The 16,885-nt window shown below is 53.3% G+C and overlaps 34 non-coding genes across 34 annotated transcripts; all 34 read right to left on the bottom strand.

Annotated features, from left to right (window-relative positions):
• Positions 1-19: 19 nt before the first annotated feature.
• On the bottom strand, positions 20-91 carry Trnah-gug (transfer RNA histidin (anticodon GUG)). Its single transcript has one exon. It is a non-coding gene; the product is annotated as a tRNA-His (tRNA).
• Positions 92-466: 375 nt separating this feature from the next.
• On the bottom strand, positions 467-538 carry Trnae-cuc (transfer RNA glutamic acid (anticodon CUC)). Its single transcript has one exon. It is a non-coding gene; the product is annotated as a tRNA-Glu (tRNA).
• Positions 539-982: 444 nt separating this feature from the next.
• Positions 983-1,064, bottom strand: Trnal-uag (transfer RNA leucine (anticodon UAG)). The gene has a single exon. It is a non-coding gene; the product is annotated as a tRNA-Leu (tRNA).
• Positions 1,065-1,530: 466 nt separating this feature from the next.
• Positions 1,531-1,602, bottom strand: Trnah-gug (transfer RNA histidin (anticodon GUG)). Its single transcript has one exon. It is a non-coding gene; the product is annotated as a tRNA-His (tRNA).
• Positions 1,603-1,977: 375 nt separating this feature from the next.
• On the bottom strand, positions 1,978-2,049 carry Trnae-cuc (transfer RNA glutamic acid (anticodon CUC)). Its single transcript has one exon. It is a non-coding gene; the product is annotated as a tRNA-Glu (tRNA).
• A 444-nt stretch (positions 2,050-2,493) lies between these two features.
• Positions 2,494-2,575, bottom strand: Trnal-uag (transfer RNA leucine (anticodon UAG)). Its single transcript has one exon. It is a non-coding gene; the product is annotated as a tRNA-Leu (tRNA).
• Positions 2,576-3,041: 466 nt separating this feature from the next.
• Trnah-gug (transfer RNA histidin (anticodon GUG)) lies at positions 3,042-3,113 on the bottom strand. Its single transcript has one exon. It is a non-coding gene; the product is annotated as a tRNA-His (tRNA).
• A 375-nt stretch (positions 3,114-3,488) lies between these two features.
• Positions 3,489-3,560, bottom strand: Trnae-cuc (transfer RNA glutamic acid (anticodon CUC)). Its single transcript has one exon. It is a non-coding gene; the product is annotated as a tRNA-Glu (tRNA).
• Positions 3,561-4,004: 444 nt separating this feature from the next.
• Trnal-uag (transfer RNA leucine (anticodon UAG)) lies at positions 4,005-4,086 on the bottom strand. Its single transcript has one exon. It is a non-coding gene; the product is annotated as a tRNA-Leu (tRNA).
• A 466-nt stretch (positions 4,087-4,552) lies between these two features.
• Positions 4,553-4,624, bottom strand: Trnah-gug (transfer RNA histidin (anticodon GUG)). The gene has a single exon. It is a non-coding gene; the product is annotated as a tRNA-His (tRNA).
• A 375-nt stretch (positions 4,625-4,999) lies between these two features.
• Trnae-cuc (transfer RNA glutamic acid (anticodon CUC)) lies at positions 5,000-5,071 on the bottom strand. The gene has a single exon. It is a non-coding gene; the product is annotated as a tRNA-Glu (tRNA).
• Positions 5,072-5,515: 444 nt separating this feature from the next.
• Trnal-uag (transfer RNA leucine (anticodon UAG)) lies at positions 5,516-5,597 on the bottom strand. The gene has a single exon. It is a non-coding gene; the product is annotated as a tRNA-Leu (tRNA).
• A 466-nt stretch (positions 5,598-6,063) lies between these two features.
• Trnah-gug (transfer RNA histidin (anticodon GUG)) lies at positions 6,064-6,135 on the bottom strand. Its single transcript has one exon. It is a non-coding gene; the product is annotated as a tRNA-His (tRNA).
• Positions 6,136-6,510: 375 nt separating this feature from the next.
• Positions 6,511-6,582, bottom strand: Trnae-cuc (transfer RNA glutamic acid (anticodon CUC)). The gene has a single exon. It is a non-coding gene; the product is annotated as a tRNA-Glu (tRNA).
• Positions 6,583-7,026: 444 nt separating this feature from the next.
• Trnal-uag (transfer RNA leucine (anticodon UAG)) lies at positions 7,027-7,108 on the bottom strand. Its single transcript has one exon. It is a non-coding gene; the product is annotated as a tRNA-Leu (tRNA).
• Positions 7,109-7,574: 466 nt separating this feature from the next.
• Trnah-gug (transfer RNA histidin (anticodon GUG)) lies at positions 7,575-7,646 on the bottom strand. Its single transcript has one exon. It is a non-coding gene; the product is annotated as a tRNA-His (tRNA).
• Positions 7,647-8,021: 375 nt separating this feature from the next.
• On the bottom strand, positions 8,022-8,093 carry Trnae-cuc (transfer RNA glutamic acid (anticodon CUC)). Its single transcript has one exon. It is a non-coding gene; the product is annotated as a tRNA-Glu (tRNA).
• A 444-nt stretch (positions 8,094-8,537) lies between these two features.
• Trnal-uag (transfer RNA leucine (anticodon UAG)) lies at positions 8,538-8,619 on the bottom strand. The gene has a single exon. It is a non-coding gene; the product is annotated as a tRNA-Leu (tRNA).
• A 466-nt stretch (positions 8,620-9,085) lies between these two features.
• Positions 9,086-9,157, bottom strand: Trnah-gug (transfer RNA histidin (anticodon GUG)). Its single transcript has one exon. It is a non-coding gene; the product is annotated as a tRNA-His (tRNA).
• Positions 9,158-9,532: 375 nt separating this feature from the next.
• Trnae-cuc (transfer RNA glutamic acid (anticodon CUC)) lies at positions 9,533-9,604 on the bottom strand. The gene has a single exon. It is a non-coding gene; the product is annotated as a tRNA-Glu (tRNA).
• A 444-nt stretch (positions 9,605-10,048) lies between these two features.
• Positions 10,049-10,130, bottom strand: Trnal-uag (transfer RNA leucine (anticodon UAG)). The gene has a single exon. It is a non-coding gene; the product is annotated as a tRNA-Leu (tRNA).
• Positions 10,131-10,596: 466 nt separating this feature from the next.
• Trnah-gug (transfer RNA histidin (anticodon GUG)) lies at positions 10,597-10,668 on the bottom strand. Its single transcript has one exon. It is a non-coding gene; the product is annotated as a tRNA-His (tRNA).
• Positions 10,669-11,043: 375 nt separating this feature from the next.
• Trnae-cuc (transfer RNA glutamic acid (anticodon CUC)) lies at positions 11,044-11,115 on the bottom strand. Its single transcript has one exon. It is a non-coding gene; the product is annotated as a tRNA-Glu (tRNA).
• Positions 11,116-11,559: 444 nt separating this feature from the next.
• Positions 11,560-11,641, bottom strand: Trnal-uag (transfer RNA leucine (anticodon UAG)). The gene has a single exon. It is a non-coding gene; the product is annotated as a tRNA-Leu (tRNA).
• A 466-nt stretch (positions 11,642-12,107) lies between these two features.
• Trnah-gug (transfer RNA histidin (anticodon GUG)) lies at positions 12,108-12,179 on the bottom strand. Its single transcript has one exon. It is a non-coding gene; the product is annotated as a tRNA-His (tRNA).
• A 375-nt stretch (positions 12,180-12,554) lies between these two features.
• On the bottom strand, positions 12,555-12,626 carry Trnae-cuc (transfer RNA glutamic acid (anticodon CUC)). The gene has a single exon. It is a non-coding gene; the product is annotated as a tRNA-Glu (tRNA).
• A 444-nt stretch (positions 12,627-13,070) lies between these two features.
• On the bottom strand, positions 13,071-13,152 carry Trnal-uag (transfer RNA leucine (anticodon UAG)). Its single transcript has one exon. It is a non-coding gene; the product is annotated as a tRNA-Leu (tRNA).
• Positions 13,153-13,618: 466 nt separating this feature from the next.
• Trnah-gug (transfer RNA histidin (anticodon GUG)) lies at positions 13,619-13,690 on the bottom strand. Its single transcript has one exon. It is a non-coding gene; the product is annotated as a tRNA-His (tRNA).
• A 375-nt stretch (positions 13,691-14,065) lies between these two features.
• Trnae-cuc (transfer RNA glutamic acid (anticodon CUC)) lies at positions 14,066-14,137 on the bottom strand. Its single transcript has one exon. It is a non-coding gene; the product is annotated as a tRNA-Glu (tRNA).
• A 444-nt stretch (positions 14,138-14,581) lies between these two features.
• Trnal-uag (transfer RNA leucine (anticodon UAG)) lies at positions 14,582-14,663 on the bottom strand. The gene has a single exon. It is a non-coding gene; the product is annotated as a tRNA-Leu (tRNA).
• A 466-nt stretch (positions 14,664-15,129) lies between these two features.
• On the bottom strand, positions 15,130-15,201 carry Trnah-gug (transfer RNA histidin (anticodon GUG)). Its single transcript has one exon. It is a non-coding gene; the product is annotated as a tRNA-His (tRNA).
• A 376-nt stretch (positions 15,202-15,577) lies between these two features.
• Trnae-cuc (transfer RNA glutamic acid (anticodon CUC)) lies at positions 15,578-15,649 on the bottom strand. Its single transcript has one exon. It is a non-coding gene; the product is annotated as a tRNA-Glu (tRNA).
• A 444-nt stretch (positions 15,650-16,093) lies between these two features.
• Trnal-uag (transfer RNA leucine (anticodon UAG)) lies at positions 16,094-16,175 on the bottom strand. The gene has a single exon. It is a non-coding gene; the product is annotated as a tRNA-Leu (tRNA).
• A 466-nt stretch (positions 16,176-16,641) lies between these two features.
• Positions 16,642-16,713, bottom strand: Trnah-gug (transfer RNA histidin (anticodon GUG)). The gene has a single exon. It is a non-coding gene; the product is annotated as a tRNA-His (tRNA).
• Between the last annotated feature and the right edge of the window lie 172 nt (positions 16,714-16,885).

Here is a 16,885-nt window from a genome sequence, read left to right as displayed (position 1 = left end):
AAGGAAAAACTTTCAAAATTGCCGTGACCAGGATTCGAACCTGGGTTATTGCGGCCACAACGCAATGTCCTAACCACTAGACGATCACGGCCACGGAGGCGCCCGCCAGAGCAGCTGGCGGGAATGCAAGTGGCGGTACACAGCAAAGCCCAGCCCACAGTGTCACGCCACAGCAGTGTCAGACACGTTCTCCATCACATGTATACAAACAAATGAACGTGCCTGCGCTGTCGGGACACTAACTACAGTGGTTAGCTGCATTCACCTCCGTGGCAATGTCTTGCAGTCCTCCAAGCCTCTTGACTACAGACATGTGACTCGATAACAAGTGGACAGACGCTGCATCTCTCTCGCCGTCGGGTGTTGCCACGAATCATACTTAACGTGGCTTTCTGCACGCGTCAGCGTAGCGTCAGTCGAGCAAAGTCGAGACAAGTCGCATAAGAGGAGCAACAAAAACGCGCATTTCCGGTACCGGGAATCGAACCCGGGCCTCCTGGGTGAGAGCCAGGTATCCTAGCCACTAGACTACACCGGATTACGGCGCCAGTGCTCCTCCAGCGAACGCAGCAAGCACCCACGATTAACTTACGACACCTGTAAAAAATCCACTTTCGCACGCTATAGAACGGCATGTTCTGGACGCATATCGTGGAGACGAACGCCAGCAGTGATGAGGGCAAAAGGCGCCTACAAATCCTGCCGTTGCACCACGTACTGTTCTACGACAATTCACGAAGCAGACGCTCACGCCTTGTTGTGCTGTTTCCTTTGCGGGCAATGAGTGCATCTGCCTTCGATGCAGGAAACATTACACGTTTGGCAGCTGCGGTATTGGAACCCACGCCTCCGAAGAGACTGGTGCCTGAAACCAGCGCCTTAGACCGCTCGGCCACGCTACCTACGCAACACGCGCGTCACATGAGCTGCGTCCTACTCCACGAGAACACACAGCAACGGCACAAAAATGAGACGCCAAAATTGGCAACGGTGGGATTCGAACCCACGCCTCCGAAGAGACTGGTGCCTAAAACCAGCGCCTTAGACCGCTCGGCCACGTTACCCTTGGAAGAGCGGCGGCAAAACGTTCCCTTTGTACTACAAAGATCACTTCGAAATGGAAGTATCTTGGCAATCGCCGTGCCATGTATTTTCACTGCTCTCCCACTGGAAGCGTCTCTTTAGGCCACCCACAACAAGAAAATGCCGTGCCCGCCATATGGTAGCGACGCCACTTGTCTGTAGCTGTCGTAGTTAAGGAGACAGCATCAAGAGACGTTTTCGTGCCGTGACCAGGTTTCGAACCTGGGCTTTCCGTAACCACTAAAGTGTCATAGCTGTACCTGTCAGGCGGAGCTAGAATGCTCCATGTAACAAACATATGTGAGCTCAAGGAGGTTACACTTGTGATGAAGTGGTAGTACAAACTGCGGCCTGCGGAACACGAGTGAACAACCAAGAAAGCACTGTGATTTCGAGTACTCGTGCACTATCGTCAATGCAACGGCAGCAAGGAAAAACTTTCAAAATTGCCGTGACCAGGATTCGAACCTGGGTTATTGCGGCCACAACGCAATGTCCTAACCACTAGACGATCACGGCCACGGAGGCGCCCGCCAGAGCAGCTGGCGGGAATGCAAGTGGCGGTACACAGCAAAGCCCAGCCCACAGTGTCACGCCACAGCAGTGTCAGACACGTTCTCCATCACATGTATACAAACAAATGAACGTGCCTGCGCTGTCGGGACACTAACTACAGTGGTTAGCTGCATTCACCTCCGTGGCAATGTCTTGCAGTCCTCCAAGCCTCTTGACTACAGACATGTGACTCGATAACAAGTGGACAGACGCTGCATCTCTCTCGCCGTCGGGTGTTGCCACGAATCATACTTAACGTGGCTTTCTGCACGCGTCAGCGTAGCGTCAGTCGAGCAAAGTCGAGACAAGTCGCATAAGAGGAGCAACAAAAACGCGCATTTCCGGTACCGGGAATCGAACCCGGGCCTCCTGGGTGAGAGCCAGGTATCCTAGCCACTAGACTACACCGGATTACGGCGCCAGTGCTCCTCCAGCGAACGCAGCAAGCACCCACGATTAACTTACGACACCTGTAAAAAATCCACTTTCGCACGCTATAGAACGGCATGTTCTGGACGCATATCGTGGAGACGAACGCCAGCAGTGATGAGGGCAAAAGGCGCCTACAAATCCTGCCGTTGCACCACGTACTGTTCTACGACAATTCACGAAGCAGACGCTCACGCCTTGTTGTGCTGTTTCCTTTGCGGGCAATGAGTGCATCTGCCTTCGATGCAGGAAACATTACACGTTTGGCAGCTGCGGTATTGGAACCCACGCCTCCGAAGAGACTGGTGCCTGAAACCAGCGCCTTAGACCGCTCGGCCACGCTACCTACGCAACACGCGCGTCACATGAGCTGCGTCCTACTCCACGAGAACACACAGCAACGGCACAAAAATGAGACGCCAAAATTGGCAACGGTGGGATTCGAACCCACGCCTCCGAAGAGACTGGTGCCTAAAACCAGCGCCTTAGACCGCTCGGCCACGTTACCCTTGGAAGAGCGGCGGCAAAACGTTCCCTTTGTACTACAAAGATCACTTCGAAATGGAAGTATCTTGGCAATCGCCGTGCCATGTATTTTCACTGCTCTCCCACTGGAAGCGTCTCTTTAGGCCACCCACAACAAGAAAATGCCGTGCCCGCCATATGGTAGCGACGCCACTTGTCTGTAGCTGTCGTAGTTAAGGAGACAGCATCAAGAGACGTTTTCGTGCCGTGACCAGGTTTCGAACCTGGGCTTTCCGTAACCACTAAAGTGTCATAGCTGTACCTGTCAGGCGGAGCTAGAATGCTCCATGTAACAAACATATGTGAGCTCAAGGAGGTTACACTTGTGATGAAGTGGTAGTACAAACTGCGGCCTGCGGAACACGAGTGAACAACCAAGAAAGCACTGTGATTTCGAGTACTCGTGCACTATCGTCAATGCAACGGCAGCAAGGAAAAACTTTCAAAATTGCCGTGACCAGGATTCGAACCTGGGTTATTGCGGCCACAACGCAATGTCCTAACCACTAGACGATCACGGCCACGGAGGCGCCCGCCAGAGCAGCTGGCGGGAATGCAAGTGGCGGTACACAGCAAAGCCCAGCCCACAGTGTCACGCCACAGCAGTGTCAGACACGTTCTCCATCACATGTATACAAACAAATGAACGTGCCTGCGCTGTCGGGACACTAACTACAGTGGTTAGCTGCATTCACCTCCGTGGCAATGTCTTGCAGTCCTCCAAGCCTCTTGACTACAGACATGTGACTCGATAACAAGTGGACAGACGCTGCATCTCTCTCGCCGTCGGGTGTTGCCACGAATCATACTTAACGTGGCTTTCTGCACGCGTCAGCGTAGCGTCAGTCGAGCAAAGTCGAGACAAGTCGCATAAGAGGAGCAACAAAAACGCGCATTTCCGGTACCGGGAATCGAACCCGGGCCTCCTGGGTGAGAGCCAGGTATCCTAGCCACTAGACTACACCGGATTACGGCGCCAGTGCTCCTCCAGCGAACGCAGCAAGCACCCACGATTAACTTACGACACCTGTAAAAAATCCACTTTCGCACGCTATAGAACGGCATGTTCTGGACGCATATCGTGGAGACGAACGCCAGCAGTGATGAGGGCAAAAGGCGCCTACAAATCCTGCCGTTGCACCACGTACTGTTCTACGACAATTCACGAAGCAGACGCTCACGCCTTGTTGTGCTGTTTCCTTTGCGGGCAATGAGTGCATCTGCCTTCGATGCAGGAAACATTACACGTTTGGCAGCTGCGGTATTGGAACCCACGCCTCCGAAGAGACTGGTGCCTGAAACCAGCGCCTTAGACCGCTCGGCCACGCTACCTACGCAACACGCGCGTCACATGAGCTGCGTCCTACTCCACGAGAACACACAGCAACGGCACAAAAATGAGACGCCAAAATTGGCAACGGTGGGATTCGAACCCACGCCTCCGAAGAGACTGGTGCCTAAAACCAGCGCCTTAGACCGCTCGGCCACGTTACCCTTGGAAGAGCGGCGGCAAAACGTTCCCTTTGTACTACAAAGATCACTTCGAAATGGAAGTATCTTGGCAATCGCCGTGCCATGTATTTTCACTGCTCTCCCACTGGAAGCGTCTCTTTAGGCCACCCACAACAAGAAAATGCCGTGCCCGCCATATGGTAGCGACGCCACTTGTCTGTAGCTGTCGTAGTTAAGGAGACAGCATCAAGAGACGTTTTCGTGCCGTGACCAGGTTTCGAACCTGGGCTTTCCGTAACCACTAAAGTGTCATAGCTGTACCTGTCAGGCGGAGCTAGAATGCTCCATGTAACAAACATATGTGAGCTCAAGGAGGTTACACTTGTGATGAAGTGGTAGTACAAACTGCGGCCTGCGGAACACGAGTGAACAACCAAGAAAGCACTGTGATTTCGAGTACTCGTGCACTATCGTCAATGCAACGGCAGCAAGGAAAAACTTTCAAAATTGCCGTGACCAGGATTCGAACCTGGGTTATTGCGGCCACAACGCAATGTCCTAACCACTAGACGATCACGGCCACGGAGGCGCCCGCCAGAGCAGCTGGCGGGAATGCAAGTGGCGGTACACAGCAAAGCCCAGCCCACAGTGTCACGCCACAGCAGTGTCAGACACGTTCTCCATCACATGTATACAAACAAATGAACGTGCCTGCGCTGTCGGGACACTAACTACAGTGGTTAGCTGCATTCACCTCCGTGGCAATGTCTTGCAGTCCTCCAAGCCTCTTGACTACAGACATGTGACTCGATAACAAGTGGACAGACGCTGCATCTCTCTCGCCGTCGGGTGTTGCCACGAATCATACTTAACGTGGCTTTCTGCACGCGTCAGCGTAGCGTCAGTCGAGCAAAGTCGAGACAAGTCGCATAAGAGGAGCAACAAAAACGCGCATTTCCGGTACCGGGAATCGAACCCGGGCCTCCTGGGTGAGAGCCAGGTATCCTAGCCACTAGACTACACCGGATTACGGCGCCAGTGCTCCTCCAGCGAACGCAGCAAGCACCCACGATTAACTTACGACACCTGTAAAAAATCCACTTTCGCACGCTATAGAACGGCATGTTCTGGACGCATATCGTGGAGACGAACGCCAGCAGTGATGAGGGCAAAAGGCGCCTACAAATCCTGCCGTTGCACCACGTACTGTTCTACGACAATTCACGAAGCAGACGCTCACGCCTTGTTGTGCTGTTTCCTTTGCGGGCAATGAGTGCATCTGCCTTCGATGCAGGAAACATTACACGTTTGGCAGCTGCGGTATTGGAACCCACGCCTCCGAAGAGACTGGTGCCTGAAACCAGCGCCTTAGACCGCTCGGCCACGCTACCTACGCAACACGCGCGTCACATGAGCTGCGTCCTACTCCACGAGAACACACAGCAACGGCACAAAAATGAGACGCCAAAATTGGCAACGGTGGGATTCGAACCCACGCCTCCGAAGAGACTGGTGCCTAAAACCAGCGCCTTAGACCGCTCGGCCACGTTACCCTTGGAAGAGCGGCGGCAAAACGTTCCCTTTGTACTACAAAGATCACTTCGAAATGGAAGTATCTTGGCAATCGCCGTGCCATGTATTTTCACTGCTCTCCCACTGGAAGCGTCTCTTTAGGCCACCCACAACAAGAAAATGCCGTGCCCGCCATATGGTAGCGACGCCACTTGTCTGTAGCTGTCGTAGTTAAGGAGACAGCATCAAGAGACGTTTTCGTGCCGTGACCAGGTTTCGAACCTGGGCTTTCCGTAACCACTAAAGTGTCATAGCTGTACCTGTCAGGCGGAGCTAGAATGCTCCATGTAACAAACATATGTGAGCTCAAGGAGGTTACACTTGTGATGAAGTGGTAGTACAAACTGCGGCCTGCGGAACACGAGTGAACAACCAAGAAAGCACTGTGATTTCGAGTACTCGTGCACTATCGTCAATGCAACGGCAGCAAGGAAAAACTTTCAAAATTGCCGTGACCAGGATTCGAACCTGGGTTATTGCGGCCACAACGCAATGTCCTAACCACTAGACGATCACGGCCACGGAGGCGCCCGCCAGAGCAGCTGGCGGGAATGCAAGTGGCGGTACACAGCAAAGCCCAGCCCACAGTGTCACGCCACAGCAGTGTCAGACACGTTCTCCATCACATGTATACAAACAAATGAACGTGCCTGCGCTGTCGGGACACTAACTACAGTGGTTAGCTGCATTCACCTCCGTGGCAATGTCTTGCAGTCCTCCAAGCCTCTTGACTACAGACATGTGACTCGATAACAAGTGGACAGACGCTGCATCTCTCTCGCCGTCGGGTGTTGCCACGAATCATACTTAACGTGGCTTTCTGCACGCGTCAGCGTAGCGTCAGTCGAGCAAAGTCGAGACAAGTCGCATAAGAGGAGCAACAAAAACGCGCATTTCCGGTACCGGGAATCGAACCCGGGCCTCCTGGGTGAGAGCCAGGTATCCTAGCCACTAGACTACACCGGATTACGGCGCCAGTGCTCCTCCAGCGAACGCAGCAAGCACCCACGATTAACTTACGACACCTGTAAAAAATCCACTTTCGCACGCTATAGAACGGCATGTTCTGGACGCATATCGTGGAGACGAACGCCAGCAGTGATGAGGGCAAAAGGCGCCTACAAATCCTGCCGTTGCACCACGTACTGTTCTACGACAATTCACGAAGCAGACGCTCACGCCTTGTTGTGCTGTTTCCTTTGCGGGCAATGAGTGCATCTGCCTTCGATGCAGGAAACATTACACGTTTGGCAGCTGCGGTATTGGAACCCACGCCTCCGAAGAGACTGGTGCCTGAAACCAGCGCCTTAGACCGCTCGGCCACGCTACCTACGCAACACGCGCGTCACATGAGCTGCGTCCTACTCCACGAGAACACACAGCAACGGCACAAAAATGAGACGCCAAAATTGGCAACGGTGGGATTCGAACCCACGCCTCCGAAGAGACTGGTGCCTAAAACCAGCGCCTTAGACCGCTCGGCCACGTTACCCTTGGAAGAGCGGCGGCAAAACGTTCCCTTTGTACTACAAAGATCACTTCGAAATGGAAGTATCTTGGCAATCGCCGTGCCATGTATTTTCACTGCTCTCCCACTGGAAGCGTCTCTTTAGGCCACCCACAACAAGAAAATGCCGTGCCCGCCATATGGTAGCGACGCCACTTGTCTGTAGCTGTCGTAGTTAAGGAGACAGCATCAAGAGACGTTTTCGTGCCGTGACCAGGTTTCGAACCTGGGCTTTCCGTAACCACTAAAGTGTCATAGCTGTACCTGTCAGGCGGAGCTAGAATGCTCCATGTAACAAACATATGTGAGCTCAAGGAGGTTACACTTGTGATGAAGTGGTAGTACAAACTGCGGCCTGCGGAACACGAGTGAACAACCAAGAAAGCACTGTGATTTCGAGTACTCGTGCACTATCGTCAATGCAACGGCAGCAAGGAAAAACTTTCAAAATTGCCGTGACCAGGATTCGAACCTGGGTTATTGCGGCCACAACGCAATGTCCTAACCACTAGACGATCACGGCCACGGAGGCGCCCGCCAGAGCAGCTGGCGGGAATGCAAGTGGCGGTACACAGCAAAGCCCAGCCCACAGTGTCACGCCACAGCAGTGTCAGACACGTTCTCCATCACATGTATACAAACAAATGAACGTGCCTGCGCTGTCGGGACACTAACTACAGTGGTTAGCTGCATTCACCTCCGTGGCAATGTCTTGCAGTCCTCCAAGCCTCTTGACTACAGACATGTGACTCGATAACAAGTGGACAGACGCTGCATCTCTCTCGCCGTCGGGTGTTGCCACGAATCATACTTAACGTGGCTTTCTGCACGCGTCAGCGTAGCGTCAGTCGAGCAAAGTCGAGACAAGTCGCATAAGAGGAGCAACAAAAACGCGCATTTCCGGTACCGGGAATCGAACCCGGGCCTCCTGGGTGAGAGCCAGGTATCCTAGCCACTAGACTACACCGGATTACGGCGCCAGTGCTCCTCCAGCGAACGCAGCAAGCACCCACGATTAACTTACGACACCTGTAAAAAATCCACTTTCGCACGCTATAGAACGGCATGTTCTGGACGCATATCGTGGAGACGAACGCCAGCAGTGATGAGGGCAAAAGGCGCCTACAAATCCTGCCGTTGCACCACGTACTGTTCTACGACAATTCACGAAGCAGACGCTCACGCCTTGTTGTGCTGTTTCCTTTGCGGGCAATGAGTGCATCTGCCTTCGATGCAGGAAACATTACACGTTTGGCAGCTGCGGTATTGGAACCCACGCCTCCGAAGAGACTGGTGCCTGAAACCAGCGCCTTAGACCGCTCGGCCACGCTACCTACGCAACACGCGCGTCACATGAGCTGCGTCCTACTCCACGAGAACACACAGCAACGGCACAAAAATGAGACGCCAAAATTGGCAACGGTGGGATTCGAACCCACGCCTCCGAAGAGACTGGTGCCTAAAACCAGCGCCTTAGACCGCTCGGCCACGTTACCCTTGGAAGAGCGGCGGCAAAACGTTCCCTTTGTACTACAAAGATCACTTCGAAATGGAAGTATCTTGGCAATCGCCGTGCCATGTATTTTCACTGCTCTCCCACTGGAAGCGTCTCTTTAGGCCACCCACAACAAGAAAATGCCGTGCCCGCCATATGGTAGCGACGCCACTTGTCTGTAGCTGTCGTAGTTAAGGAGACAGCATCAAGAGACGTTTTCGTGCCGTGACCAGGTTTCGAACCTGGGCTTTCCGTAACCACTAAAGTGTCATAGCTGTACCTGTCAGGCGGAGCTAGAATGCTCCATGTAACAAACATATGTGAGCTCAAGGAGGTTACACTTGTGATGAAGTGGTAGTACAAACTGCGGCCTGCGGAACACGAGTGAACAACCAAGAAAGCACTGTGATTTCGAGTACTCGTGCACTATCGTCAATGCAACGGCAGCAAGGAAAAACTTTCAAAATTGCCGTGACCAGGATTCGAACCTGGGTTATTGCGGCCACAACGCAATGTCCTAACCACTAGACGATCACGGCCACGGAGGCGCCCGCCAGAGCAGCTGGCGGGAATGCAAGTGGCGGTACACAGCAAAGCCCAGCCCACAGTGTCACGCCACAGCAGTGTCAGACACGTTCTCCATCACATGTATACAAACAAATGAACGTGCCTGCGCTGTCGGGACACTAACTACAGTGGTTAGCTGCATTCACCTCCGTGGCAATGTCTTGCAGTCCTCCAAGCCTCTTGACTACAGACATGTGACTCGATAACAAGTGGACAGACGCTGCATCTCTCTCGCCGTCGGGTGTTGCCACGAATCATACTTAACGTGGCTTTCTGCACGCGTCAGCGTAGCGTCAGTCGAGCAAAGTCGAGACAAGTCGCATAAGAGGAGCAACAAAAACGCGCATTTCCGGTACCGGGAATCGAACCCGGGCCTCCTGGGTGAGAGCCAGGTATCCTAGCCACTAGACTACACCGGATTACGGCGCCAGTGCTCCTCCAGCGAACGCAGCAAGCACCCACGATTAACTTACGACACCTGTAAAAAATCCACTTTCGCACGCTATAGAACGGCATGTTCTGGACGCATATCGTGGAGACGAACGCCAGCAGTGATGAGGGCAAAAGGCGCCTACAAATCCTGCCGTTGCACCACGTACTGTTCTACGACAATTCACGAAGCAGACGCTCACGCCTTGTTGTGCTGTTTCCTTTGCGGGCAATGAGTGCATCTGCCTTCGATGCAGGAAACATTACACGTTTGGCAGCTGCGGTATTGGAACCCACGCCTCCGAAGAGACTGGTGCCTGAAACCAGCGCCTTAGACCGCTCGGCCACGCTACCTACGCAACACGCGCGTCACATGAGCTGCGTCCTACTCCACGAGAACACACAGCAACGGCACAAAAATGAGACGCCAAAATTGGCAACGGTGGGATTCGAACCCACGCCTCCGAAGAGACTGGTGCCTAAAACCAGCGCCTTAGACCGCTCGGCCACGTTACCCTTGGAAGAGCGGCGGCAAAACGTTCCCTTTGTACTACAAAGATCACTTCGAAATGGAAGTATCTTGGCAATCGCCGTGCCATGTATTTTCACTGCTCTCCCACTGGAAGCGTCTCTTTAGGCCACCCACAACAAGAAAATGCCGTGCCCGCCATATGGTAGCGACGCCACTTGTCTGTAGCTGTCGTAGTTAAGGAGACAGCATCAAGAGACGTTTTCGTGCCGTGACCAGGTTTCGAACCTGGGCTTTCCGTAACCACTAAAGTGTCATAGCTGTACCTGTCAGGCGGAGCTAGAATGCTCCATGTAACAAACATATGTGAGCTCAAGGAGGTTACACTTGTGATGAAGTGGTAGTACAAACTGCGGCCTGCGGAACACGAGTGAACAACCAAGAAAGCACTGTGATTTCGAGTACTCGTGCACTATCGTCAATGCAACGGCAGCAAGGAAAAACTTTCAAAATTGCCGTGACCAGGATTCGAACCTGGGTTATTGCGGCCACAACGCAATGTCCTAACCACTAGACGATCACGGCCACGGAGGCGCCCGCCAGAGCAGCTGGCGGGAATGCAAGTGGCGGTACACAGCAAAGCCCAGCCCACAGTGTCACGCCACAGCAGTGTCAGACACGTTCTCCATCACATGTATACAAACAAATGAACGTGCCTGCGCTGTCGGGACACTAACTACAGTGGTTAGCTGCATTCACCTCCGTGGCAATGTCTTGCAGTCCTCCAAGCCTCTTGACTACAGACATGTGACTCGATAACAAGTGGACAGACGCTGCATCTCTCTCGCCGTCGGGTGTTGCCACGAATCATACTTAACGTGGCTTTCTGCACGCGTCAGCGTAGCGTCAGTCGAGCAAAGTCGAGACAAGTCGCATAAGAGGAGCAACAAAAACGCGCATTTCCGGTACCGGGAATCGAACCCGGGCCTCCTGGGTGAGAGCCAGGTATCCTAGCCACTAGACTACACCGGATTACGGCGCCAGTGCTCCTCCAGCGAACGCAGCAAGCACCCACGATTAACTTACGACACCTGTAAAAAATCCACTTTCGCACGCTATAGAACGGCATGTTCTGGACGCATATCGTGGAGACGAACGCCAGCAGTGATGAGGGCAAAAGGCGCCTACAAATCCTGCCGTTGCACCACGTACTGTTCTACGACAATTCACGAAGCAGACGCTCACGCCTTGTTGTGCTGTTTCCTTTGCGGGCAATGAGTGCATCTGCCTTCGATGCAGGAAACATTACACGTTTGGCAGCTGCGGTATTGGAACCCACGCCTCCGAAGAGACTGGTGCCTGAAACCAGCGCCTTAGACCGCTCGGCCACGCTACCTACGCAACACGCGCGTCACATGAGCTGCGTCCTACTCCACGAGAACACACAGCAACGGCACAAAAATGAGACGCCAAAATTGGCAACGGTGGGATTCGAACCCACGCCTCCGAAGAGACTGGTGCCTAAAACCAGCGCCTTAGACCGCTCGGCCACGTTACCCTTGGAAGAGCGGCGGCAAAACGTTCCCTTTGTACTACAAAGATCACTTCGAAATGGAAGTATCTTGGCAATCGCCGTGCCATGTATTTTCACTGCTCTCCCACTGGAAGCGTCTCTTTAGGCCACCCACAACAAGAAAATGCCGTGCCCGCCATATGGTAGCGACGCCACTTGTCTGTAGCTGTCGTAGTTAAGGAGACAGCATCAAGAGACGTTTTCGTGCCGTGACCAGGTTTCGAACCTGGGCTTTCCGTAACCACTAAAGTGTCATAGCTGTACCTGTCAGGCGGAGCTAGAATGCTCCATGTAACAAACATATGTGAGCTCAAGGAGGTTACACTTGTGATGAAGTGGTAGTACAAACTGCGGCCTGCGGAACACGAGTGAACAACCAAGAAAGCACTGTGATTTCGAGTACTCGTGCACTATCGTCAATGCAACGGCAGCAAGGAAAAACTTTCAAAATTGCCGTGACCAGGATTCGAACCTGGGTTATTGCGGCCACAACGCAATGTCCTAACCACTAGACGATCACGGCCACGGAGGCGCCCGCCAGAGCAGCTGGCGGGAATGCAAGTGGCGGTACACAGCAAAGCCCAGCCCACAGTGTCACGCCACAGCAGTGTCAGACACGTTCTCCATCACATGTATACAAACAAATGAACGTGCCTGCGCTGTCGGGACACTAACTACAGTGGTTAGCTGCATTCACCTCCGTGGCAATGTCTTGCAGTCCTCCAAGCCTCTTGACTACAGACATGTGACTCGATAACAAGTGGACAGACGCTGCATCTCTCTCGCCGTCGGGTGTTGCCACGAATCATACTTAACGTGGCTTTCTGCACGCGTCAGCGTAGCGTCAGTCGAGCAAAGTCGAGACAAGTCGCATAAGAGGAGCAACAAAAACGCGCATTTCCGGTACCGGGAATCGAACCCGGGCCTCCTGGGTGAGAGCCAGGTATCCTAGCCACTAGACTACACCGGATTACGGCGCCAGTGCTCCTCCAGCGAACGCAGCAAGCACCCACGATTAACTTACGACACCTGTAAAAAATCCACTTTCGCACGCTATAGAACGGCATGTTCTGGACGCATATCGTGGAGACGAACGCCAGCAGTGATGAGGGCAAAAGGCGCCTACAAATCCTGCCGTTGCACCACGTACTGTTCTACGACAATTCACGAAGCAGACGCTCACGCCTTGTTGTGCTGTTTCCTTTGCGGGCAATGAGTGCATCTGCCTTCGATGCAGGAAACATTACACGTTTGGCAGCTGCGGTATTGGAACCCACGCCTCCGAAGAGACTGGTGCCTGAAACCAGCGCCTTAGACCGCTCGGCCACGCTACCTACGCAACACGCGCGTCACATGAGCTGCGTCCTACTCCACGAGAACACACAGCAACGGCACAAAAATGAGACGCCAAAATTGGCAACGGTGGGATTCGAACCCACGCCTCCGAAGAGACTGGTGCCTAAAACCAGCGCCTTAGACCGCTCGGCCACGTTACCCTTGGAAGAGCGGCGGCAAAACGTTCCCTTTGTACTACAAAGATCACTTCGAAATGGAAGTATCTTGGCAATCGCCGTGCCATGTATTTTCACTGCTCTCCCACTGGAAGCGTCTCTTTAGGCCACCCACAACAAGAAAATGCCGTGCCCGCCATATGGTAGCGACGCCACTTGTCTGTAGCTGTCGTAGTTAAGGAGACAGCATCAAGAGACGTTTTCGTGCCGTGACCAGGTTTCGAACCTGGGCTTTCCGTAACCACTAAAGTGTCATAGCTGTACCTGTCAGGCGGAGCTAGAATGCTCCATGTAACAAACATATGTGAGCTCAAGGAGGTTACACTTGTGATGAAGTGGTAGTACAAACTGCGGCCTGCGGAACACGAGTGAACAACCAAGAAAGCACTGTGATTTCGAGTACTCGTGCACTATCGTCAATGCAACGGCAGCAAGGAAAAACTTTCAAAATTGCCGTGACCAGGATTCGAACCTGGGTTATTGCGGCCACAACGCAATGTCCTAACCACTAGACGATCACGGCCACGGAGGCGCCCGCCAGAGCAGCTGGCGGGAATGCAAGTGGCGGTACACAGCAAAGCCCAGCCCACAGTGTCACGCCACAGCAGTGTCAGACACGTTCTCCATCACATGTATACAAACAAATGAACGTGCCTGCGCTGTCGGGACACTAACTACAGTGGTTAGCTGCATTCACCTCCGTGGCAATGTCTTGCAGTCCTCCAAGCCTCTTGACTACAGACATGTGACTCGATAACAAGTGGACAGACGCTGCATCTCTCTCGCCGTCGGGTGTTGCCACGAATCATACTTAACGTGGCTTTCTGCACGCGTCAGCGTAGCGTCAGTCGAGCAAAGTCGAGACAAGTCGCATAAGAGGAGCAACAAAAACGCGCATTTCCGGTACCGGGAATCGAACCCGGGCCTCCTGGGTGAGAGCCAGGTATCCTAGCCACTAGACTACACCGGATTACGGCGCCAGTGCTCCTCCAGCGAACGCAGCAAGCACCCACGATTAACTTACGACACCTGTAAAAAATCCACTTTCGCACGCTATAGAACGGCATGTTCTGGACGCATATCGTGGAGACGAACGCCAGCAGTGATGAGGGCAAAAGGCGCCTACAAATCCTGCCGTTGCACCACGTACTGTTCTACGACAATTCACGAAGCAGACGCTCACGCCTTGTTGTGCTGTTTCCTTTGCGGGCAATGAGTGCATCTGCCTTCGATGCAGGAAACATTACACGTTTGGCAGCTGCGGTATTGGAACCCACGCCTCCGAAGAGACTGGTGCCTGAAACCAGCGCCTTAGACCGCTCGGCCACGCTACCTACGCAACACGCGCGTCACATGAGCTGCGTCCTACTCCACGAGAACACACAGCAACGGCACAAAAATGAGACGCCAAAATTGGCAACGGTGGGATTCGAACCCACGCCTCCGAAGAGACTGGTGCCTAAAACCAGCGCCTTAGACCGCTCGGCCACGTTACCCTTGGAAGAGCGGCGGCAAAACGTTCCCTTTGTACTACAAAGATCACTTCGAAATGGAAGTATCTTGGCAATCGCCGTGCCATGTATTTTCACTGCTCTCCCACTGGAAGCGTCTCTTTAGGCCACCCACAACAAGAAAATGCCGTGCCCGCCATATGGTAGCGACGCCACTTGTCTGTAGCTGTCGTAGTTAAGGAGACAGCATCAAGAGACGTTTTCGTGCCGTGACCAGGTTTCGAACCTGGGCTTTCCGTAACCACTAAAGTGTCATAGCTGTACCTGTCAGGCGGAGCTAGAATGCTCCATGTAACAAACATATGTGAGCTCAAGGAGGTTACACTTGTGATGAAGTGGTAGTACAAACTGCGGCCTGCGGAACACGAGTGAACAACCAAGAAAGCACTGTGATTTCGAGTACTCGTGCACTATCGTCAATGCAACGGCAGCAAGGAAAAACTTTCAAAATTGCCGTGACCAGGATTCGAACCTGGGTTATTGCGGCCACAACGCAATGTCCTAACCACTAGACGATCACGGCCACGGAGGCGCCCGCCAGAGCAGCTGGCGGGAATGCAAGTGGCGGTACACAGCAAAGCCCAGCCCACAGTGTCACGCCACAGCAGTGTCAGACACGTTCTCCATCACATGTATACAAACAAATGAACGTGCCTGCGCTGTCGGGACACTAACTACAGTGGTTAGCTGCATTCACCTCCGTGGCAATGTCTTGCAGTCCTCCAAGCCTCTTGACTACAGACATGTGACTCGATAACAAGTGGACAGACGCTGCATCTCTCTCGCCGTCGGGTGTTGCCACGAATCATACTTAACGTGGCTTTCTGCACGCGTCAGCGTAGCGTCAGTCGAGCAAAGTCGAGACAAGTCGCATAAGAGGAGCAACAAAAAACGCGCATTTCCGGTACCGGGAATCGAACCCGGGCCTCCTGGGTGAGAGCCAGGTATCCTAGCCACTAGACTACACCGGATTACGGCGCCAGTGCTCCTCCAGCGAACGCAGCAAGCACCCACGATTAACTTACGACACCTGTAAAAAATCCACTTTCGCACGCTATAGAACGGCATGTTCTGGACGCATATCGTGGAGACGAACGCCAGCAGTGATGAGGGCAAAAGGCGCCTACAAATCCTGCCGTTGCACCACGTACTGTTCTACGACAATTCACGAAGCAGACGCTCACGCCTTGTTGTGCTGTTTCCTTTGCGGGCAATGAGTGCATCTGCCTTCGATGCAGGAAACATTACACGTTTGGCAGCTGCGGTATTGGAACCCACGCCTCCGAAGAGACTGGTGCCTGAAACCAGCGCCTTAGACCGCTCGGCCACGCTACCTACGCAACACGCGCGTCACATGAGCTGCGTCCTACTCCACGAGAACACACAGCAACGGCACAAAAATGAGACGCCAAAATTGGCAACGGTGGGATTCGAACCCACGCCTCCGAAGAGACTGGTGCCTAAAACCAGCGCCTTAGACCGCTCGGCCACGTTACCCTTGGAAGAGCGGCGGCAAAACGTTCCCTTTGTACTACAAAGATCACTTCGAAATGGAAGTATCTTGGCAATCGCCGTGCCATGTATTTTCACTGCTCTCCCACTGGAAGCGTCTCTTTAGGCCACCCACAACAAGAAAATGCCGTGCCCGCCATATGGTAGCGACGCCACTTGTCTGTAGCTGTCGTAGTTAAGGAGACAGCATCAAGAGACGTTTTCGTGCCGTGACCAGGTTTCGAACCTGGGCTTTCCGTAACCACTAAAGTGTCATAGCTGTACCTGTCAGGCGGAGCTAGAATGCTCCATGTAACAAACATATGTGAGCTCAAGGAGGTTACACTTGTGATGAAGTGGTAGTACAAACTGCGGCCTGCGGAACACGAGTGAACAACCAAGAAAGCACTGTGATTTCGAGTACTCGTGCACTATCGTCAATGCAACGGCAGCAAGGAAAAACTTTCAAAATTGCCGTGACCAGGATTCGAACCTGGGTTATTGCGGCCACAACGCAATGTCCTAACCACTAGACGATCACGGCCACGGAGGCGCCCGCCAGAGCAGCTGGCGGGAATGCAAGTGGCGGTACACAGCAAAGCCCAGCCCACAGTGTCACGCCACAGCAGTGTCAGACACGTTCTCCATCACATGTATACAAACAAATGAACGTGCCTGCGCTGTCGGGACACTAACTACAGTGGTTAGCTGCATTC

Source organism: Schistocerca cancellata, unplaced genomic scaffold, assembly GCF_023864275.1.
Source record: "Schistocerca cancellata isolate TAMUIC-IGC-003103 unplaced genomic scaffold, iqSchCanc2.1 HiC_scaffold_545, whole genome shotgun sequence".
In the NCBI taxonomy this organism is placed as follows: Eukaryota; Metazoa; Arthropoda; class Insecta; order Orthoptera; family Acrididae; genus Schistocerca; species Schistocerca cancellata.
Note: the sequence above shows the minus strand (reverse complement) of the source record. Positions and strands in the feature narration are given on the sequence as shown.